Source organism: Podarcis gaigeae, assembly GCF_964106915.1.
Source record: "Podarcis gaigeae genome assembly, chromosome: 6".
In the NCBI taxonomy this organism is placed as follows: Eukaryota; Metazoa; Chordata; class Lepidosauria; order Squamata; family Lacertidae; genus Podarcis; species Podarcis gaigeae.
In genome coordinates, this window is record NC_139682.1 from 64,349,044 (window position 1) to 64,369,709 (window position 20,666).

At 40.3% G+C, this 20,666-nt stretch overlaps 1 long non-coding RNA gene across 1 annotated transcript; it reads left to right on the forward strand.

The window, feature by feature from the left end:
* The first annotated feature begins 1,120 nt into the window (after positions 1 to 1,120).
* LOC310846515 lies at positions 1,121 to 16,664 on the forward strand. The gene is made up of 3 exons (XR_014565372.1): positions 1,121 to 1,227; positions 15,689 to 15,792; positions 16,622 to 16,664. It is a non-coding gene; the product is annotated as an uncharacterized lncRNA (long non-coding RNA).
* Positions 16,665 to 20,666: the final 4,002 nt, after the last annotated feature.

Below are 20,666 nucleotides of genomic sequence, written 5' to 3' on the forward strand. Positions count from 1 at the left end.
CACTTTGATCTTGAGTCAAAACTTCCCCACAACTATGACTGTTTCTGGGAGAAAATACTTTGGCAGCGACCCCTTAATATTAGGCCTCTATTTCTACCTTGCTCCAGAGAGAGACTGTGGGGGAGGGGAGGTGCTGGGTTGTGAAAGAAATCTTTTGGTAGGTGACTGACCCATAACATGATGAGACCTCTTTTTCATTTTAATATGTGCATTGCTAAATTAAGATTAAGTGATTTTTAGACCCCCCCCCCAATAAAAAAAAAGCACACACACACATACAAATTAAGAGATTTCCATACAGTGTGTTCTATGGACTAGGATTCTTCTAGCTTGTGTTCACATTCTTCTCAGGTACTCTTGTTTCTATACTTTTTTACTACATTAACTACATTAGTGTTTGACCTTATGTGATTCCACTTTTAGAAAGGGTATTTCATTGGGCAGGTTCTGGGTTATTGCTTCCTTATTGACATTCCTTTCCTGTTGTAGAGTACTCATAAAGGTTCAGATATTATATCATAGGAATTCATTGGGTAGCAGAGCTCCAAATGAATTCTGGAGATAAATATGCATATTTGACTTTCACTGCAAGTTTCAAAAACATGCAAGTTCTTATATATACTGTTCCCCCCGCCCTCTTACTTTTATTGTATTTCATTTCCACTTTCTGCTTGAATTATTTCTGCAGTCTGAGACATGATTTACTGTTAGTGCGACTCAATATCAGTACAATGCCTATTACGTTATTCTGGCTAATATTTTCTTACATAGACCTAATGCACCTAAGGGGATCGCGTAACTTTACATTCCAATGATCTAATATGATTGAGGAATTCATGTTGTTATATTTACACAAGCCCCTGACAGGAATTAGTTATAACTAAAAAAGCATGTCAGTGTTATTGCAAGCAGAACATGATCCTAATGACCACATTATGATAATGAACATTGTAGCTAGAGTTGAGAGGACACATTTTGAAGCAAAGCAGTTCCCACTTTTGTTTTCTGGCAGTTTTTTTGTAGCACATAAACATACATTTAATATAAGGGAATACTTTTTTGAACTGTAAATGCCATGTCAAGTTAAATAATGGCTTGGTAAAACAGCCTTTCCCAAACTTGTACCTTTCAGAAGTTGTTGCAATCCAACTATCATCTTCTTCAACCATTGGCCATGCTGACAGGAGCTGGTGGAAGTTGTCATCCAAATTTTTTGAAGAGCACCAGGTGAGAGGAAGTCTACATTAAAAGAAATTCAATCTGAAAAATCTGAAAAGCAAATAGAGATAAGTGTGGGAGAGAAATGTGTTATGTCACCTAATTTCACAAAGAATTTCAAGACAGTGAGAAGGAATGTCAGAGAAAAATGATTAGAGACCACACACACACACACACACACACACACTAATATAATGACATTATATGTAAGATAATCAACCTGAGGTTAGAACATTCCTTTCCACAGTAAATCTCTTCTGGGAGAAATAGTAAACTTGAAGAATCCCCTAAAAACTGTCAGCCATCCATTTCATCAAGACCAGGGTTTCCTTCTCTCTTGTTATGTTCCTAGAGGTTCAGCACCACACGAACTACATGTAACCTTCACAAAGGTTGATGAAAAAGCCCACTCTTTCCCTTGTCTACAGACTATAAATGAGTTTTGGGCTATTGTGAAACTATACAACCTTGGCTCCTCTGACTTCCGTTATGAAAACCTTTGTTATTAGATCTTGAGGTCACTGGTTCAATTCCAGCTTTGCTGCTAGGGTGACATTTCTACTTGAAATCTTTCTGTCTCCTTTCCTTTATAATATTCACTCTGCACTGCCCAGTAATCTACATATAGTGCACTGTATTGCAGTACATACATTTATACAACTGGGCTTGATTTCCTGTGGACTTTACTACCACAGTTTCCATCCTGAGCGTGATATTGGCATACAGAGAAGCCGATTTCTGAGCACTCTGTGTGGGAAGTGATGTATAAAGTCTGTTGTACAGCTTTCCTCCTTCCTAAAGTTGCCTTATTCATTGTCTGCTGCAGGCTGGCTCTCCACAGCACTCTCACCACCTTCTTGTTGTGTGTTGCTGTGTCCGGCTGATATGAAGTTAACTTACAGCAGGAGTGGGGAAGCTCAGGCTCTGGGACTGAATGCAGCCAGAGGCGGAACTAGACACAGGGCTAGCCACACGGAGGCGGGGCGAGGGTCCCAGGGGAGTGGCACCTGTGGTAAGCGGCGAGCGACCCAGGGGGCGCCGCCCACAGCGAGCGGCCCGGGGGGAGGGGCACTGAAGCAATGTCACGCCCCCCTTAGGGATGACACCCAGGGCGGACCGCACCCACTGCTCAGGCTCTGGGGATGAATGCAGCGCTCCAGGGTCTCTATGCAACCCACAGAATTTTCCCCATGCCATTCCCTCACTGGCTCTGCTTTTGCAATCCAAGTCTTTTGGCCTGGATGGAATGTGACCTTGATTGTGCTTCTTGCTTGTCTGGATTCAGGACAGAGTGGTGTGTGTCTTTAGAAAGTAGCCTCCTGTACAAAGGCAAAAATGTACATTCATTGCATGTGGAGCAATGTGGCCCTAGAAAAGTGGTCCAGAAGGGAAGATAGCCCTCAGTTTGGGGGAAAAAGTGTCTCATACTCACACAATCTGCCCAGCAGGAAAATAGTCAACTCTACGACAATTTGTATGATACATTATGCAGTCCTCTATGCAGCTGCTGGCTTTCTAGATTCATAATTGTTTTTACATTTATGTTTTACAATAAAATCCTGTGCTATGTGATTAGGTGAGATTTATTTTTATCAGGGCAATGTTTGTGTGTGTGAGAGTGTCTTTATCTCCCTAGCTTCATCACCGTGTTGCTGGGTTGCAGAGATGTTTTCCCTTGATATTTTGTTGTGGGGCTGTGACATTTCATGTTTGCAGAGCCATTTCAATTTAAAAGATCAAAATGCACTGATCAAGTAATATTTAGCAGCAACGGCAATACACTGGGTGCATAAAGAACAACTGGCTCACCTTAGGTGTGTTGAAGGCATGAAACAATTTCCACCTACAGCCCATGAAACAACTTGCTGTGTTGGGCCAGCTGAACACCTCACCTTCCCTAATGGTCAATTTCTGCTCTAATGAGGCTTCCAAAGGGGCTTAATGGGGTTATTTAAAGAGCTCACCTAGGCAAAAAACAAGGTGCTGAAAGAAATAAAAGCTAATCTTCAGGACTGAAACTAGAAATGGGAAATGAATTAATTTCCTTGAGATGAGTCAATGGAACATATTACAGGATTTATGTCTACCAAAGTAAAGAGTTTACACTTCCTTACCCCAAATTAGTTTTTCTCGCGTTATACATGTGAGTGCAAGTATCCCTGTTTATTGTTTGGATATGAGGCCAAATCTTTTTCACTCTTCAGATGTCATTGTAGATCCATGTGTCTGCAGCCATTTTTAAGCTGCTTATGTAGACATCTGAGCATGCCTTATACAGAGTCAGAACAGTGGTCCATCTTGCTCCTTATCATCTGCTTTGATTGGCGACATCTCTTTTGGGCAGGGGGAACCAACAGGATACCACCCAGATGTTGCTGAACAGCAGTTCTACTGAGGCTAATGAGAGTTGCAGTCAAACAACATCTGAAGGACACCACTTTGTCAACTTTCACTCTTGAGTCTCTGGCAGTTCCCCTCCTTCCCCCAGATCTACCAGGAGGTGCCAAGATACAAGCATTGCCATATTGAAAATATATATTGTACACACAGAGATGCACCAATTAGTTCTCTATACATGAGATGCATTATAATTGTTAACAGTTCTTTGGCCTTTCTGAAGTCATTCCTGGGCTTGAAGAGACAGTTTAATAATGTGGTTTCATGAGATAAGTAGATGTGCAAGTACAAATGATTTAAAAATCTCCTTATTCAATGATTTTCAATGACAAAGAAGCAAAGCAATGGTGTGTGTGTGTTCATTTTACAAATGCCAGATGTCTATGTGACTATGAAGTAACTCTAAAGAGTATTCACAAGGTATCTCAATTCAACTATACAAAATAGTCCTCCTAACCCATTGAGTATCTGCTAATGGGGAATTTTTATCAATTTTCCTATTGCCCCCACACCTTGCATCACTTCGCTATCTGTTATGGAGCACTGGAGGACCCTCCAGAATAGATTTTCAGAGAGTTTGGTGAGCTTCAAGGAGGAGAGGGAATCATCAAAAATTGGCCCTTTTTCATTGTTTCTGCACACATCCTATTGAAACAAACATCCTTGCACAATGGCACCAACTGATACAACCCAATGGTGACTATAGACTACAGAACAAAAATATCAAGGCCCAACAACTTGACTAAACGTGAGAGAATATCCTTAAACTCAAATAGAAAGTTTGGGAAGAAAATCAACCTTCTTGTCATGTTTCAGATACAAAAGAGAAATTAAACAAGCTAACTAAGAATGAAATCCTACCATCTTATGTGAGTTTTAGTTCACATTCCAAAGCATGGTTGAAATCTCTATACAAGTCAGTTACCGTGGAAGCATTCAGATATTATTTTCATATTTATTTTAAATTTATTTACTTGTTTCTGTCCTATCCCAACCTTCTATGTACTACTCAGGCTGGCTTATAACACTTTCAAATCACAATATCATCTAAAACAGGCATGTCCAATAGGTAGATCATAATCTACTGGGGTGTTCCTGGTAGATCCTGGTTGATCTCTGGCCCTTCAGGAATCTCCTTACAAAAAAGCAATAATAATAATAATAATAATCCAAACTTTGGCTTACTAAAAAAAAAAAAGTCCACAACTTTGGGTAGATCACTGCCAGTCTTTTTACGACAATGGGTAGATCACTGCAAGTTTTTTATACTGTGAGTAGATCACAATCTATTGGGAGTTGGATGTCCCTGATCTAAAACCATTCCTTTAGTAAATAATACAACAGATGTGAAAGCCATCCATTCTCCTGAGCAATGTAGATGTGAGTTGGAAATGTTCAAGTACTGGAGATAATGGAATTTTGACTTCATTGATGTTGCAGTTCAAACAATGCAATAGAATGCAGTACATCTGAACTGGCCTTGGGGAAACTCAAAGTACTGTATTGTCTCCTGATTAATGTACAAGTATAACATAGGGTGTTGTTGCTAACTGCCCAGGGTACTCTCAGTGAAGAAGAGTGGAGAATAGATTTAATGAGCAAACAAATAATGTTTCCATGGTAGAAATCAAAGGTTTATCATAGACTTCCTAAATCCCATTGTAGGAATATAACTGGAACATGTGTTAGTAAACAGATGGAGGTTTTGTGTCCTCAAATTGGAGAAACGGAGCACTCAGCACCAGGGCTAAGATAATCAGGCCTCCTTGGGGAAAAACAAGTCCTCAGAAAATCCAAGTGAATTAATCTCACCAGCTAATTCTAGGATAGATTGCTAGATTATAGGGACTGAAGGTGAACAGATAGAATTTTGGGTATAGGATTATGTCATTAATATACCCTTGCTAAACATAACTGAGATAAAGTTTGTATGCCCATGCAGCCTTTGAGGGAACTGGACCATCAGTAGTCTAGGGGGTGGGATCTTCCAGGATATTCTCAGTCTCACAAAGTGCCACCATCAGAAATTATGGGTAAATGCTGTACAGAGAAGGCATTGTGCCTCAACTGATTGCCTGTTCACTACTTCTTTAAGGAAAATTCTAGCTGGTCCAAGCCTAAAGTCTATTCATCCACCCTTCCTCTTGAGGCAATCAGTTTTAATTTGCTGGTGTCTGGTCCAGCTTTTCAGATTGGCTCACCTCCCTGAAAGCCTATCCCAGTTTTCTGGGACCTTCTTGCAGACGTTGCTCCTATTCCCTTCTGCTGAAAAGTGAGCACTGAATCTAGAAGCATTTCAACTGCTTCATACGAGTAGCACAGGTACAAGTTCTGCCTTAAGTACACAATTTTGTATTACCAGATTTGTGGCGGTGCAGTTTTGCACCTTTCCAAATGTAGGGAGGGATCCAGGTATGAGTAGGTAAAACTATGAAGCCAACTTAATTTCCATGGGTGTCTTGGCAAGATGCAGGCAAGATAGAATATTCACAGTTAGATAGATAGATAGATGATAGATAGATAGATAGATAGATAGATAGATACATAGATAGATGATAGATAGATAGATAGATAGATAGATAGATAGATAGATGATAGATAGATATAGATATAGATATAGATAGATAGATAGATATAGATGATAGATAGATAGATAGATATAGATGATAGATAGATAGATAGATAGATAGATAGATAGATAGATAGATAGATAGATAGATAGATAGATAGATAGATATAGATAGATGATAGATAGATAGATAGATGATAGATAGATAGATAGATAGATAGATAGATAGATAGATGATAGATAGATAGATGATAGATGATTGATAGATATAGACACACACACACACACGCCTATCATTGGTAATCCATCACAGAACAATCCTGAAGTATTAAAGAAATTTGGGAAATAATGAAGAGGATGAGTGAGCTAATCATAGAGGAACCCAAACTTATCATTGCCAAACTCTGGAAATGTGTTTGTTTGTTTGCCAGGTTTTGAGGTCAAGTTTAAAGATGACCTTTTGCATCTTTGTACTCCAGGTTGAGCTCAATGTTCTCTGATAGATGCTTGAAACAATTACAGTGAGTTTGGGGGATTTTTGCAAAGCACTGGGAAAAGCAGCTCATGCCTTTAGGGCCTCATCTCCAATAGAGATAGGAAGGAGAAATAAACTTGAACATATGGAATAGATAAAGGCAAAGAATAGAGAACAAAAGCAATTGTATTAGCAAGTGTCTTGCGTTTTGTTGTGCTCTTTTTAGCCTTTTGTCCAAACCAAAGTTTACTGTTAATTTCCATATTTGCTACTTGTATGAACTAAGAAAGGCTACATTTAACTTAGATCCATGTAACACAGACAGATGTAACTATTGCACAGAGTGTTTAAGGCTGTATAACTCTTCTCATACTTTGGGGGCCTTGGAGCACAGGTGTTGTGGTGTTGACTAGGTACACTAGCTTTTCCATTTGCTTTCTGATGCCTCTTATAAAAGAGGGACAATTCCACTAATTTTTAGAATAATCTTGCCTGAACAATACATTCTAAAAGGTTGCTGAGAGCTTCTTCACCATGTTGAAACAATTGAGTTGGTGAATAGGTTCCATTATACAGTGGTACCTCGGGTTAAGAACTGAATTCGTTCTGGAGGTCTGTTCTTAACCTGAAACTGTTCTTAACCTGTGGTACCACTTTAGCTAATGGGGCCTCCTGCTGCTGCTGCACCACTGGAGCACAATTTCTGTTCTCATCCTGAAGCAAAGTTCTTAACCCAAGCGACTATTTCTGGGTTAGCAGAGTCTGTAACCTGAAGTGTCTGTAACCTGAAGCATCTGGAACTCAATATACCACTGTATACCATAAGACTGAAACTTTGCAAAGAACATGAACAGGCACTGTACTATTTAATTCTCTGTCACATTTTCTGGTGGATCCTCCTGCAAGTGCCTTAGAAATCTAGAGTCTGGGTCATGATAACAGAAACAAACACTTGCTGGGAGCTGTTGGAAAATTAGAGGTGGCAAACTCTTAGAGAAAGCAAAGGTCAAAGTGGTATCAGGAAGGAAGAGGGAAAGGAACAGAACTATAAATCAGAGCAAAAGTCAGGCGGCAAAATAAAAGAGAATATTGAAGTAACAAAGGTAGCAATTCCAGGGGGGTAGGAGACATGGAATGGTATTAAAACAGGATATATTTTAAAAGGAAAATGTGTAAGGCAGAGAGAGAAAATCAATCTGGCCAGACACAGCCCCTCTTGTCAGTCAGAGACAGGAAGTATGGTCCCCCCCCCAAAAAAAAGCCAATTTGGACAGCAGAAAGAGATAGGGAAGCTCAGTGTACCTGACCAAAGATAAGGAAACTTGAAGAACTGAAAATTTTTAAAAGCCACAAGAAGAGGAATGAGGAAGACTGGTTTCAAATGTTTTGTTGTTTTTTTAAAAAAACTTGCTTTGTCATCACCAAATCTCCTAGTTTGCATGCTAATAACTGGGGATTATGGTAGATTATGTATGGCTTCAATCCTCAAGCCTATGATGGTAGCAACATACTCCTCAAGGGGTGTATGAAGTGTTAGGGGAGGGGTATTACCTCTGGTGCTGGACACATTGTGCTCTTTCTGTGGTAGTTTGTCCAGCTTTGGTCCTCACCCTGCACTTGGTGTGGAAATGTGGGAATCTGAAGTTAGGACTGGAAAAATGAGAACCTGAGAGGAATAAAGATTTACACATTCAGTCACCCCTCTCTCCAACTCCCAACAGCGCCAACCATCATGGCTAATGGTCAGGAATGATTGGAGTCATAGTACAACTATGAAAGAGAGTCTGGAGAGCCACAGGTTCCCCATCCCTGTCTCGGAGTCGACTCCTTTACTCTAATGCAAGATCTAAATGGAACCTTTCATGCCAAGGAATATTATGATCACAGAACCTGTTGTTTTCACATTGTATGCTACCAATCCATCCCTGACATTGCATCTACTCCTTTTAGTCCATTAACACTCTCTGTGTTGGTGCTGTGCTCCAATTAAATGGAACTTTTGAAGGAAACCGAATCGCCGTTTTAAGCCAATCCCAAAATCATAAGTTTTCATGCATATCCATGGATGCCACAGAATCTTTCTTAGATGCTAATTGTCAAGTATTTTAATTGTCATTCCAGGAGAGACTGCGGCAAGCCAGTGCACCAAGGGTGCAGGATTAACCCGCAGCAGTTGTATCATTAATGTGTCAGCCTCATAATAGGGGACAAGAGGCAACCTCTCTCTTTCTAACTGGGAAAGAAAACCTCATTATTTCTTTCTCGGCGTTACCCACTTATTTCAGCATTTTTGTTTGAAGCCATGCTCCCACAGTTCATGCAGCCATAATTGTTGCAGAAGAAGATAATCATTTTCAGACAACTGGATTCATTAGAAGGCAGTATGCCATCATTTCATCTTTAGATTGACAAGTGGGAAGAGCCTTTTTGGAATGTAGGGTAGAACATTATTCTTTCATTCAATGAAAGTGGGAAGAAAGATTGTGCCCTGGCAAAGCTATAGTGAAGCAATCATGTGATATGGCTCTCAGCACTGTAAATTGCTGTTGTACTGGAACATTGGGTATGTGGGCACTGCCCTGACTCAGTGCCTGAACTGTTATACCTAAAATGCAATTACTATTTCACTGAGACAACACAAGCCATATACCAGGGTTTGGACAAAACCTAAGTCAAACCATGGTTTAGCTCACAGCAGCACAGCAGCAACATGAGCAGAGCAGGAACAAAATGTTCACGAGCTCCTCTCCATAAGTTGCGCCTTTCCCCCAAAGCATGGTTTAGCATTATGTGTGAACTGGGCCAATGTATCTTTTCATGTAAGCAGAATATGAAGATTGACTATACTGATGACAGTGATGCAATTTGGAACACACTTTTATGTTGCGCAGATGAAGCATCATTAGCAGACTTACTGATAGTTATCTTTTATTGGGGATGGGCAAGTGAACACAATTCATGGTATAACTGATCAATTAAAAAATAATAGATTTAAAACACTATCTAAACGTCAACAAAATAAACAGTCGTGATGCCCTTATGACACTTTGTCAAGAGGTCACTGTTTCGTTCCCCTCTAAGGAGCTCCAAGCCTTCTCTGAGAGATGTGGCTAAGTATAATTCATTTAGATGTAAGACACTACTAGCTGTAGAGATGCCCATCATATAATATGGAAGGCATATGACAAATACTCTTAGCTAAAAAACCATTTTGCCTTAGATAAATGTGGCCAGAAAACAAAGTGCACAGGCGTCTCTTAGAAAAAGCTAGCAAGTCCTTTAAACCTAGAACAAGGCTATCACAGGTATTACTCGTGTTCATGATCCTTTCAACTGTACATCCAATTAACCTTTATTTACTGAGGGAATGATGACATTCTGATTTGATTGGCAGCGCAGGCACTGGCGCCAGTGAGTGGAGTTCAGAAAACTCTGCTGGAAAATCATGGTTTATTAATACATCATTAAGTACTTTAAATGGATTCCAATGGTGTATGTCTAAGGAAGGAGATAATTCAGCATTTGTTAGTTACTGACAGACTTACAGGATTAAAAGTTATATCACAAGCCTTAATATGTTAAAGTTCCTAATGTGCCAGCAATTGAATTACAGTATCATTTAGTAGCCTGTATGTCATCTGCCTCTTTACCAGTAAGAACGATAAATGTTAATGATGCCACTGTTTTATACAGCCCTGAGAACACTGCAGTACAGTAATACAATCTAGACACATTTCAACATGGATAAAATGGGAATTCAATTTATTTGTGATGTGTTTATGATGAGCACCGAGTCCATTAAACCTGCTTGAGTGGAATGACATCATTTAGGGAAGAGCATAATTTCCATTACTATATACTCCTAAGAAGTATATAGCAATCTCAAAGAGGTCTCTTGGTATGATATCTATATATCTGTTCAGGCTTTTTTTCCAGGTGTACCACTCTACCTGCACTCCCCCCGGCATAAAAGATGCTGAAGGTTGAGCTCAAGCTTGAAAAATGCAGCCAGCCTTTCTGACCAGAGTTATGGTATTAAGAGCAAAAACTTTCTTTCTTTTTGTCAGGAAAAAACCGCAACCATTCATTCACCAAACTTGCTTTTCCGTTTAGCCTCTGGATTTCTGCCCAAGGTTTACTTAGTCTAAAATGTGTGTAGCCTTGCCCATCTGTTTTGAAGAATGGCCATTATACATTAATAGCAGCAGCTAAAGAGTTCACTTCAGAACTACAGTCTCTCATATAACTAACGCAAGGTGCTGAACGTGCTCCACTATTATGACATTGCTTATTGCAGTTTGTCCTTTGAATCAGGGATTCCAAATGATAGCAGTTCCCCAAACTTTTTGTAGTTGGCTTGGAATTCATCTCACATTGCACAGATAATCTGAATCTCTCCATTCAGTTTTGTGTGATGACAAAGGTACTGGAAATCTCCTACCTATTGGCAGTACTTCTGTTGTTGCTGTCATTTACCACACTTGTCCTTCAAGGAACACAAGGCAGCATACAAGTTCCCAACCCTGTTTTATCATGACAACAATGTCATGAAGTAGGTTAGCTGAGAGATAATAACTGGCCCAAGGTCACCAACTAAACTTCATGACGGAGTAATGATTTGAACCCGGGTCTCCCCTCAGGCCTTTCTACAATAGGCTCCACCTCTCCATCCAAATAAGCAAGATGAATTATTACAGCCCAGGGGCACATTGACCTCCACACTCAAAAGAAAACTCAAAAGATAGAACTGGAATGAATGCTATGTTTATTAAAATGCAACAGGTTGGCAAGAGGCAAAGAGTAAGAAGCTGGGGGAGGAGCAGCCTTCTATAACCAGCTCCCCTCTTCTCTATTGGCTGTCAGGCCATCACATGTCCTTCCCCCACATCCACTCCCTTCAGGAGCCCTGGCTTTATTTTGCAGGAATTACTTTAGCCAAGGTCAAAGCATTTGAAAAGGTCACAGAGCAGGTTCAGCAAGGGGCATAACCCAGGCAGAGTGGTATGGCCAGAGAAGGGGTCATGGCTTAAGGGGCCAGATAGAGAGGCATGGAGAGCAGCAGTAGAGCAAGCCAATCAGGTGCCTGAGGTAACGCTCATGCCCTGTGTCCACGGTGCCTCCGAGGAGTCTGCCTTCCTCCTCCCACTCAGCCACCCTACAGCTGAGGGTGAGGCAGCGGGCAGACCGTTTGGGGCAGCACGAAGCCCAGGGCCGCCCAAGCCACCGTGTCACTCCCAGGAGAGACGAATGGCTCGGGCATGCTGCAGGCCCCACGGTGAGTGCCACCCAGCATTTTGTCACCCCCCTCGGTGGGATCACGTGGGGTGGCCCACCCCCACTGCACCCCCTTTCCTCCACCCCTGATGGAGAGCAATCTTTGACCCCTTGGCCCGAGGGCCCTTACCCATGAACTTGAGGAAGCATCCAGTTGGGATGGTAAACATGTCTCCTTGGCTCCAGAAGTTCAAAAAACACAGTGGTCAAATGATGCTTGAACAGGAAGCAAATTCTAGAGCATGCCTTACATTTGCTAGGGTTTTGTTAATGATAATCATATTACTTCTAGGATGTAGGTACTTTCCCATCTCTTTGGATTCTCTGATCATGTTTTTCAGAGTATCTCGTGTTTTCAGGCACTTTTTCCGTGTAAAAAGTCGCCACCTATTTAAAAGGCAGCTGTTAGCACTTTGTAAAAAATCAGTCCCTTTTAACAGTTCTCGCACCCAGCACTCAATATCCAATCCAAAAGCCAGTCACTTTTGAAAAATCCTGGCTTTTGCGGCTGACCTAAATACAACTCTTATCTGGATAATGCATAAAAGACATATGTTCGAACTGGAGAAAGTGCACTGAATTGCTTTTCAAGGGCATGCTGCGGTTTACAATTAGCAGCGAAGTACATCTGTCTGTATGAAGTGATTTATTTTTCAATTTTTATATGCTGCAATAAGTCTACACAGCACGCTAACTATCCACTTTGCCATTACTGTCTACCACCCTTTTAAAGGGAATGCATGGGAATTGCATTCTGGGATGTGTTTCATTTAGTGCTGCTGGTATGAGCAGCAAAAGCAAAACTTTAGGTGATTTGTAATATATCAAAGACAATCTGATATTTTTAATGTTGCATTTCTTTAGCATAATTCTGTTTCCACCTGCAAGAACAGATGGGCAATAGAAAAAATTAAATAAAAATAAATAGTTGTTCTGAATGCTGAACCAGGGAGGGGTGGCAGAAGTCTGGTCATCGGCTAGATATTCCCAAGGAGGGTAAACTAGTTCGCTTCTGGGGTGTCTCCCAGACCTATAATTCCATTTCCTGAATGCTGCTTTCAGTCATTCTTCCTCCTACCATCATGTGTTTCAATGGGACAGAAATGTGTGATTCTAAGGATTGGTTACAGATAGGTAGCCGTGTTGGTCTGCCATAGTCAAAACAAAAAAAATTCCTTCCAGTAGCACCTTAAAGACCAACTAAGTTAGTTCTTGGTATGAGCTTTCGTGTGCATGCATGAGTGTATCTGAAGAAGTGTGCATGCACACGAAAGCTCATACCAAGAACTAACTTAGTTGGTCTTTAAGGTGCTACTGGAAGGAAATTTTTTTTGTTTTGTCTAAGGATTGGCCCATTCTTAAAGGTATCTCCATTTTCTTTCACCACAACCTTGTGGTTTAATATTTCACGTTACCACATTAATGACACCAATTTTATTATAGACTAACAATTGTGTTCTTACAGTTGCTCCATCCTCTTGGAAGCAGTGAAGACCAAATTGTGGAGAATATTGTTGATCTCTAAGTCTAAATTCTAAATTTCTAAATTCCACATTACTTCACCTATAACATTACAAAGCCAGGGCTCTGCATTTTTCCAATACTAGTACCAATCATGTTCAAGCAACATATCTCTGAATTTTAAAACTCCATTGTTCAAACTCCCCTTGGATCTCCCAGCAGTAATTTATGTCAGCTTTCTGTGTTTGCATTGATAATTGATAGTTTTTGTATTGCTTGTATGGTTCATTTGGACCCCAAAGTTTCAGCAAACATATAAAAGAGAGGGCAGCCCAAGCCACTGAGGGCTTTGTAGGTCACTCCAAACCAGCTCTTCAAATAATTCTTGGAAAGACAACACTATGCTAAAGTGCAGGGTATTCTGCACCAGCAGCAGTTTTCAAACCACCCTTAAGGCAGAACCAGACAGAATGCAATGCAGTGACCCAGCCTGAAGGTTACAAAAGCTTTAATGATGGCACTGGATCTGAATCATGGCAATGGTGTTCCCTGCCTCGCTGAAAATATAAGCTCATGAAGGATCCAATACTTATCAGCTACAAGCACTTCTTTCTCAAAAACAAACTGAGAAGTGAATTTGAAAAAGAAGAAGACAGCGGAGCAGTAACCCTGGCAAAAGAAAAAGAAAAAGAAAAGATACAGCTTTTAAGCTGCCAGAGACTCTGGAGTCAGTGAATCGTTTGACAAGGAATGATATACATTGGCAAAGGGAGCGGAATGGAAACTACAGTATCGCAGAGTGCAGGCATAGATCAGCAAGAACACTGCAGGCTATGTCATCTCTCTCGTAGTTCTATTGCACCTCTCTTCCTTCTCTGCAGTGCCAAAGTCTACAGATAAAATGTCTTTTATGGAGTGGGATCTGCATAAATTCACAGGCAGGAGAAAATCTCTCCTGAAGCTGCACAAGCAAGCCGAGTGACACCTGCAATGACAAGGCTACTGCTGTAGACTAACAGACCCAAAACACACATTTGATCACATATAATTGGATGGATGGGTGGATGGATGCAAGAAGCAGCCGGAAAGCAGGAAGACTTGTCGGATCAGAAAAGGGCCAGGTGTGTGCTACTACTTGATGCACCTGTTCCATCCCAAATAGGGAATGTAATGAGTGATGGTAATTTGGGGGTTTGGTTATTGGTCACAGCAGTATCGGCTGTTTAGGAACGGTAGCAAATAAAAACATGTCAGTAGGATGCCCCTCTGATCTTATGCTCAGATGTATCAGCAAGAGACAGCTTCATAAGAACTGGGTGTAAATAGTAATCTGTAGCACATGAATACTTTTCCATGTTGGGAGTTAAGCAACAATGCTTGTAGTCAGTTACTTGAACCAGTGGAGGCTGATAGACAGAAAGGCAACCTATTCCCTCGCTGATTCTTTCTTGGGTAACTAACTTCTTGTCTTGCATATTGTGTTTCCTCAGGCTTTCCTTCCTTCTTCCTTCTTCCTTCTTCCTTCTTCCTTCTTCCTTTAGTGTTTGCATTGAACCTTCCTTTGTTTGTTTGATTCAGTGGCGTAGCGTGGGTTGTCAGCACCCGGGGCAAGACAAGTAATTTGTGCCCCCTAACCCTAACCCCCAGATGTTGCACCTGGTGCGGCCGGCCCCCCTGCACCCCCCACGCTACGCCACTGGTTTGATTGATTCTGTGATGGCACATGTAAGCTTGCACTCAGAATGGCTTTGTTTTCCAGGAGTAATAACCCTTAATGTTCTTTATTATTTCAACTAGCAGTCTATTACCAGACTATTTATTTCTGTTGTCTATCTGTCTGTCTACACTGAACTACAACACTCCTCTACTGGTAAAAATCAGTTGGGTATGTTCAACCTGGAGAAAAGATGGAGAGCAGGTGTAATAGTGATCTTTGGATACGTGAAGGGACGTCATACTTAAGTAGCAGTAAGCTTGTCTTCCTGCTGCTCCAAAGGGCAAGACTAGAACCAATGGGTGGAAATTACAGGAAAGCAGCAGTTAAACATTAGTAGAAAATTCCTCTCAATAAGAACTGCTTGACAGGGGTACAGACTGCCTTGGGAAGTGGTAGAGTATTTCATTTTAGGTATTTAAGCAGAGGCAGATATTGAAGATATTTAAGATCTTGTGTTGAGCGCAGGGTTTAATGGGATGACCAAGGTATATTTTCTATCTGGATAATTCTACCATTCTTTGGTTACAGTTGCAAATTTTCTGCATACTAAACATAATTGCATTGTTCCTCCAGGAAGGAATGTGGTCTGGTGATTCTTGGAAGGATTCCTATTCCACTGGCTGATATATTTACATACATAAATAAAAGAAGGGAAGTATGAAACTGGTCTACTTTGCAAAGGTAAACTTCGCATTCAGTGTTCTGCCTGCATTTGCTTCTGACCCTATCTACAACTGGCATATGACTCCTTGAAGGTTGCCCAAAAGCGATAATGGTCCCTCAGGCTGAAAAGGGTCCCTCATCCCTGAACACTATGGAGTTTTTACCACAGGATGTGATGATGACCACCAACTTAGATGGCCTTATAAGGGAATAAGACAAATTGTGGACAACCAGCCCATCAGTGAGTAGGAGTCCATTCTTCCAGGTCCTAGTCTGACCCCCATGCCAGCACACCACACTAACTGCCTTTCCTCTCTTGCAGGACAAGCACAATTCACATGTGCATTAAAAGCTACAAATTCTTATTACAATGTGCCATTATTATTTTTAAAAAATTTGGTGCTGGCAGTTCTGTCTTTGCCAGGTAATGAATTTGTGAATACAATTTGGCTCTTCAGCTCCAAGGAACAGCCAATGTACTTCACATCATCTTCCTCTTTCCTTCTTGATCTTTTAAAAAGACTTAACTCACATTAGGCACATTTCCTGCTGTAACACAGCTTTCCCAAATGCACTGATTTGCTCTTTGTCTTTACGTTTTTATGTCATTCATTAGTGGTATGTCGAGATTTGTCTTTTGACTCTTGCATTCTTCATATTTAATGAGGCGCAAGGAATTTTGCAATAAAGACTCATCAAAGCTGTCATTTATCAATGTTACTTTGTTTGACGTTAGTAATAAATGCTCAAATTATTTCTGTATCATCTAGTGATATCCCTCCTTGTTACTTAGGATCCTTTTCTTCTGCTACCCCATCTCGCATGTTTTCCTTTCTTCTTTTGCCAGATTATGATCTTTCCAAGTCAATTTGGTTAAAGTCTACAAGGGGAAGAAAGAATACTAGCAAACATTTTCCAAGGACATCAATATATGCAAATGAAAAGCTAGTGTAATGATGGGTGCTAGTCTGGACTCTTCACATGGTTTGTTTCTATGGACTATGGAACAGCTGGTATGCAATTAATATAAAATACACCTCTTGTGAACAATCCGTGACCCTGGTACAAGCTCCTGTCTTACAGGTGATCTGTAAATAAGAGCTAACCTCCAGACCTTAATAGTTGCGGAAAAGATCAGAGCACTGGACTAGTGTTTGCCTGGAAGACCTGATTACTGTTTATCAGCCTCCTGTAAGCAGGAACCAGACTCCAAACAGACAATGGAATCGCCTTTAAGGTAAATTTATAGTTCAGAGATAAATATGTGGGCTTCCCTAAATTAGGGCTGTGGCAGAAATCCTGATTGACATATGTTCCAATTCAGCAGTAAACACTGGGACAAAAGAAAAACCTCTCCCGACCTATCAGAAACCTAGAAATTGCAAGTGTGGATGACCCCTAAAATAGCATGCATATACTCTTATCTCTTTCATTTCCATGTAATAAACCAATCTTCTACTTCTTCCTAGGTTCAGATGTGTGGGTTCGGATGTCATAAGACTGGTTTCTTGAATGCTACTCTTAATACAAAAGTATTGTGTCAGTATAGCCTAATTAGTAGAAAGAGGCTAGCAATGTAATTCAATACATGCCTACTCAAAAGTAAGCCTCACTGGGAGTTACAGCTTAAGGTTGCAGTCTTAAGCATGACTTGTCAACTGTAAATTCCATGTAATTCCATGGAGCTTACTCCCAGGTAAATGGGGCTGGGATTGCAGCCTCAATCTCATAGGACAATTTTATTTTTTTTTTTACAATCAGCTTGGTGAATTGGCTTCATTAAAGTTAGTCTCAACTAACTTTAGTTGGATAGAGGCCCGTGTGTGTGTGTTTGTGGCTAATATTTAATTCTTCTTTAACTTACAGCATTGGGTTACTCCTAATTTACATATTGGTTAATTAGAAGAGATAGGGAATTATATCCATTGAGCATGGTATGTGTGAGAGCAGAACAGAGTACATCTTCTTATCACAAACTTGGGTCTTGAGTTAATTTCCCACTTCCCAAAGTTCTCACTGCTTTTCCTGCATTAATTATAATTATGTCAATTTGTTATATGTACTCTATAATTAAAATAACTGCTTGCCTTTTATTTTTAGAACAGCTAAATGAGGAACTAAGGAGCTTTTGCACAAGTATTCAAATTATAAGTGCACTATTGATGTCTTAAAAAACGGAAAAGCTAAAACTAAATCAAGATGATTTGATATTGGAAAAAGACTTTTGGTGGATGTTAACATTGATTCTAGTATTATGGTTGATGCTAGCATTATAGCTATGCTGTACATTTATGATATGAACTTAGCATAAGCAAGTTTCATTCAGGTAATATCTACTAAAATGTCACAAATGGCTGGCAAACTTTGGACTTCACAGAAGTTTTCATCAGGCTGGTTTTCAAACGAAATATATGAAGGGGAGAGAAATGTCTAGGTAGATGTTGAAGCCACATTATGGTGCAATCCTAAGCATTTCTATTACTCAGAAGCAAGTCTTCTTGAATTCAGTGGGACTTACTCCTGAATAGGGACAGGATTGTAGTCTAAATTATCAGAGTCTTAAAATGGCATGTGGACTTAAAATTGGATTAGGTTAGTTATATCCTGGGTTTCTAAAACAAATAATGCCTGAGGCCTGGGGGGGGGGGGCTTTGCACTTTCAACCCTACATGAAATGCTCCCTCCCTACAAGTTTTCACACAGTACATCAGAATGTCAGGGGAGAAACACACAACACTGGGGTCTTGGGGAAGGGCTGGCATCACTTCAAAATTCCACATTCACTTCCTTGCTCCAACTTGTTGAAACATGTATGGGCAGAGACTCTGGGACATCTGCTGAGGCTTATTCAACACTCAACTTCCACCCACGCTCAGTCTGTGTATTTGTAAACAAACACAGGTCTATAAAAAGTATGGCGGAGAAAGCTGCAATTGTTACCAGTCATTATAGCTATATTCTGTCTAGTGTCAGAAGCTGCATTCTTCTGAATACCAGTTGCTGGGGAACACAAGCAGGGTAGCGTTGTTGCATTCAGGTCTTCTCGTGCACTGTGAGGACAGAATGGTGGACTGGATGATGCTTTGGTCCAATCCACTAAGGCTCTTCTTACGTTTGGAAGCCTTGGAACTGCTTGAAGAATTGGGGGCTGGGGATATAATGCATCATTATACATAAAGATTCCATGTTCCCTGAACTCTACTTTTCAAGTAATCTAGTATTCTGACTATTCAAAGTCAGAATAAATGGATACAGAAAACAAATGACCATTTGCCTACATATTCACACATCTTTGCTATCTTCTCCTTTATTGACCATTTCTGTTTTGGACTTAAAGGTCTTTTGGACAGGGATGTATTTATTAAAGTATTCTAGTGAAATGCCTGGTACAAATGTAGGAGAAGTTGTATATATATATATATATCTGATGGCCAGGATCCAAAGACCTGCTTTGACATATAGAAGGGACATGCCTTTGACTCTCTTTCAATCCATCAAATTTACTTGCTTTGACCAAATGTCATAGCATAATGAATGTCTGTTAAGCTGGTTAGATGTCTCCTTAGATGTGAATAGAAAAGTACACCTTCACTTGAGAACACCAGTTCTTGCATATGACTATCTGCCCATAGATACAGCTTGATCAACGCCACCATCTGGTTTAACAATTTCTGCATTTCTAGAGTAACATTCAAGAGAATGGAAGACTAGGTCACCATTATCCCCCCTACTCCTTCTCCACTTGTTTACTTTCTTTTGCAAGTGAGCATTTCTCCTCAAACGTTTCCATAACATGCTCCAAGACAGCTCCACAGGGAAAAAAAGGCGAAGATCAAGGCAGTGTAAATGAATAGTGACTTTTCTGAGAACACACATACATACACAAACCTTCACATAGTTTTCTCTCTTGTTTTTACTTTAAACATGCATATTTTTTCTCTACACTGCTCTGCCTGTGTCTTGCAGTTCCTCCAGCCTAATTTAGCATGAGCTAATTTAACATTTAGCATGAGCTAAATTTGAAACTGAAATACTCTTGCAATAAATAAATAAATAAATAAATAAATAAATAAATAAATAAATAAGAAGCCACTTTGATTTTTAATCACCTTTACGAGAAAAAGAGCAAATGTTTTAAGTTTTGGCAACTGCACTTTTGATTACACAGCCAAGATCAGTTCTGTGTTGAGTTGGGCTTGGACCAATTTTGTGTCAGTTTCATAAGATATACACAAATGAGACGAGGTGCTAGGTGTTGAGTGGAGCATTGCTTTAGCTTATTATGGAGCAAGCTGCATTAATATCCTCACTCACAGCATCTGATTTTCATCTTGATGCAGAAAAAGAAGAGAACAGCCTCGGGCTGGTTGAAGAAATGTTGAGAATCCCTACAGCATTCCATTGCTAGTGACCCACAGGCATGTTTATACGCCTACATTATTACTGACCTCCATGATGAGGCTCCCTATAAAACATTGAATGCTGCTTGCTAAGGGTTGCTTTTATTGTTCTGTTAATTGATTCCTACTGTACGTTTTATTGTTGAATTTTAATGTTTTATTGTTAAATGTTAATGTTTACAGTTGTAAGCCACCCAATTAATTGGTGGCATACTGAGAGTTCTATCCAACAAGGTAACTACCCTGGTAAAATGACTTCTGCCTGCACAACACAATTTCCACTCCCTCTTTTCATCCCATGTGCCCCTACATCATCTCCCCAAACTGATCTGGGGTTTTCTCCAATTTCCCCAGACCAGATTTGCAGGTGGAGAGAGAAGAGAGATTCCATTGCACAAGCAGAAGTTGTTCTGTGAGCAAAGTTACAACCAAAATACTGTAAATAAGAAAGTAAGATGCTCAACTTGCGAAATGGACCGTATTGGTAGAATT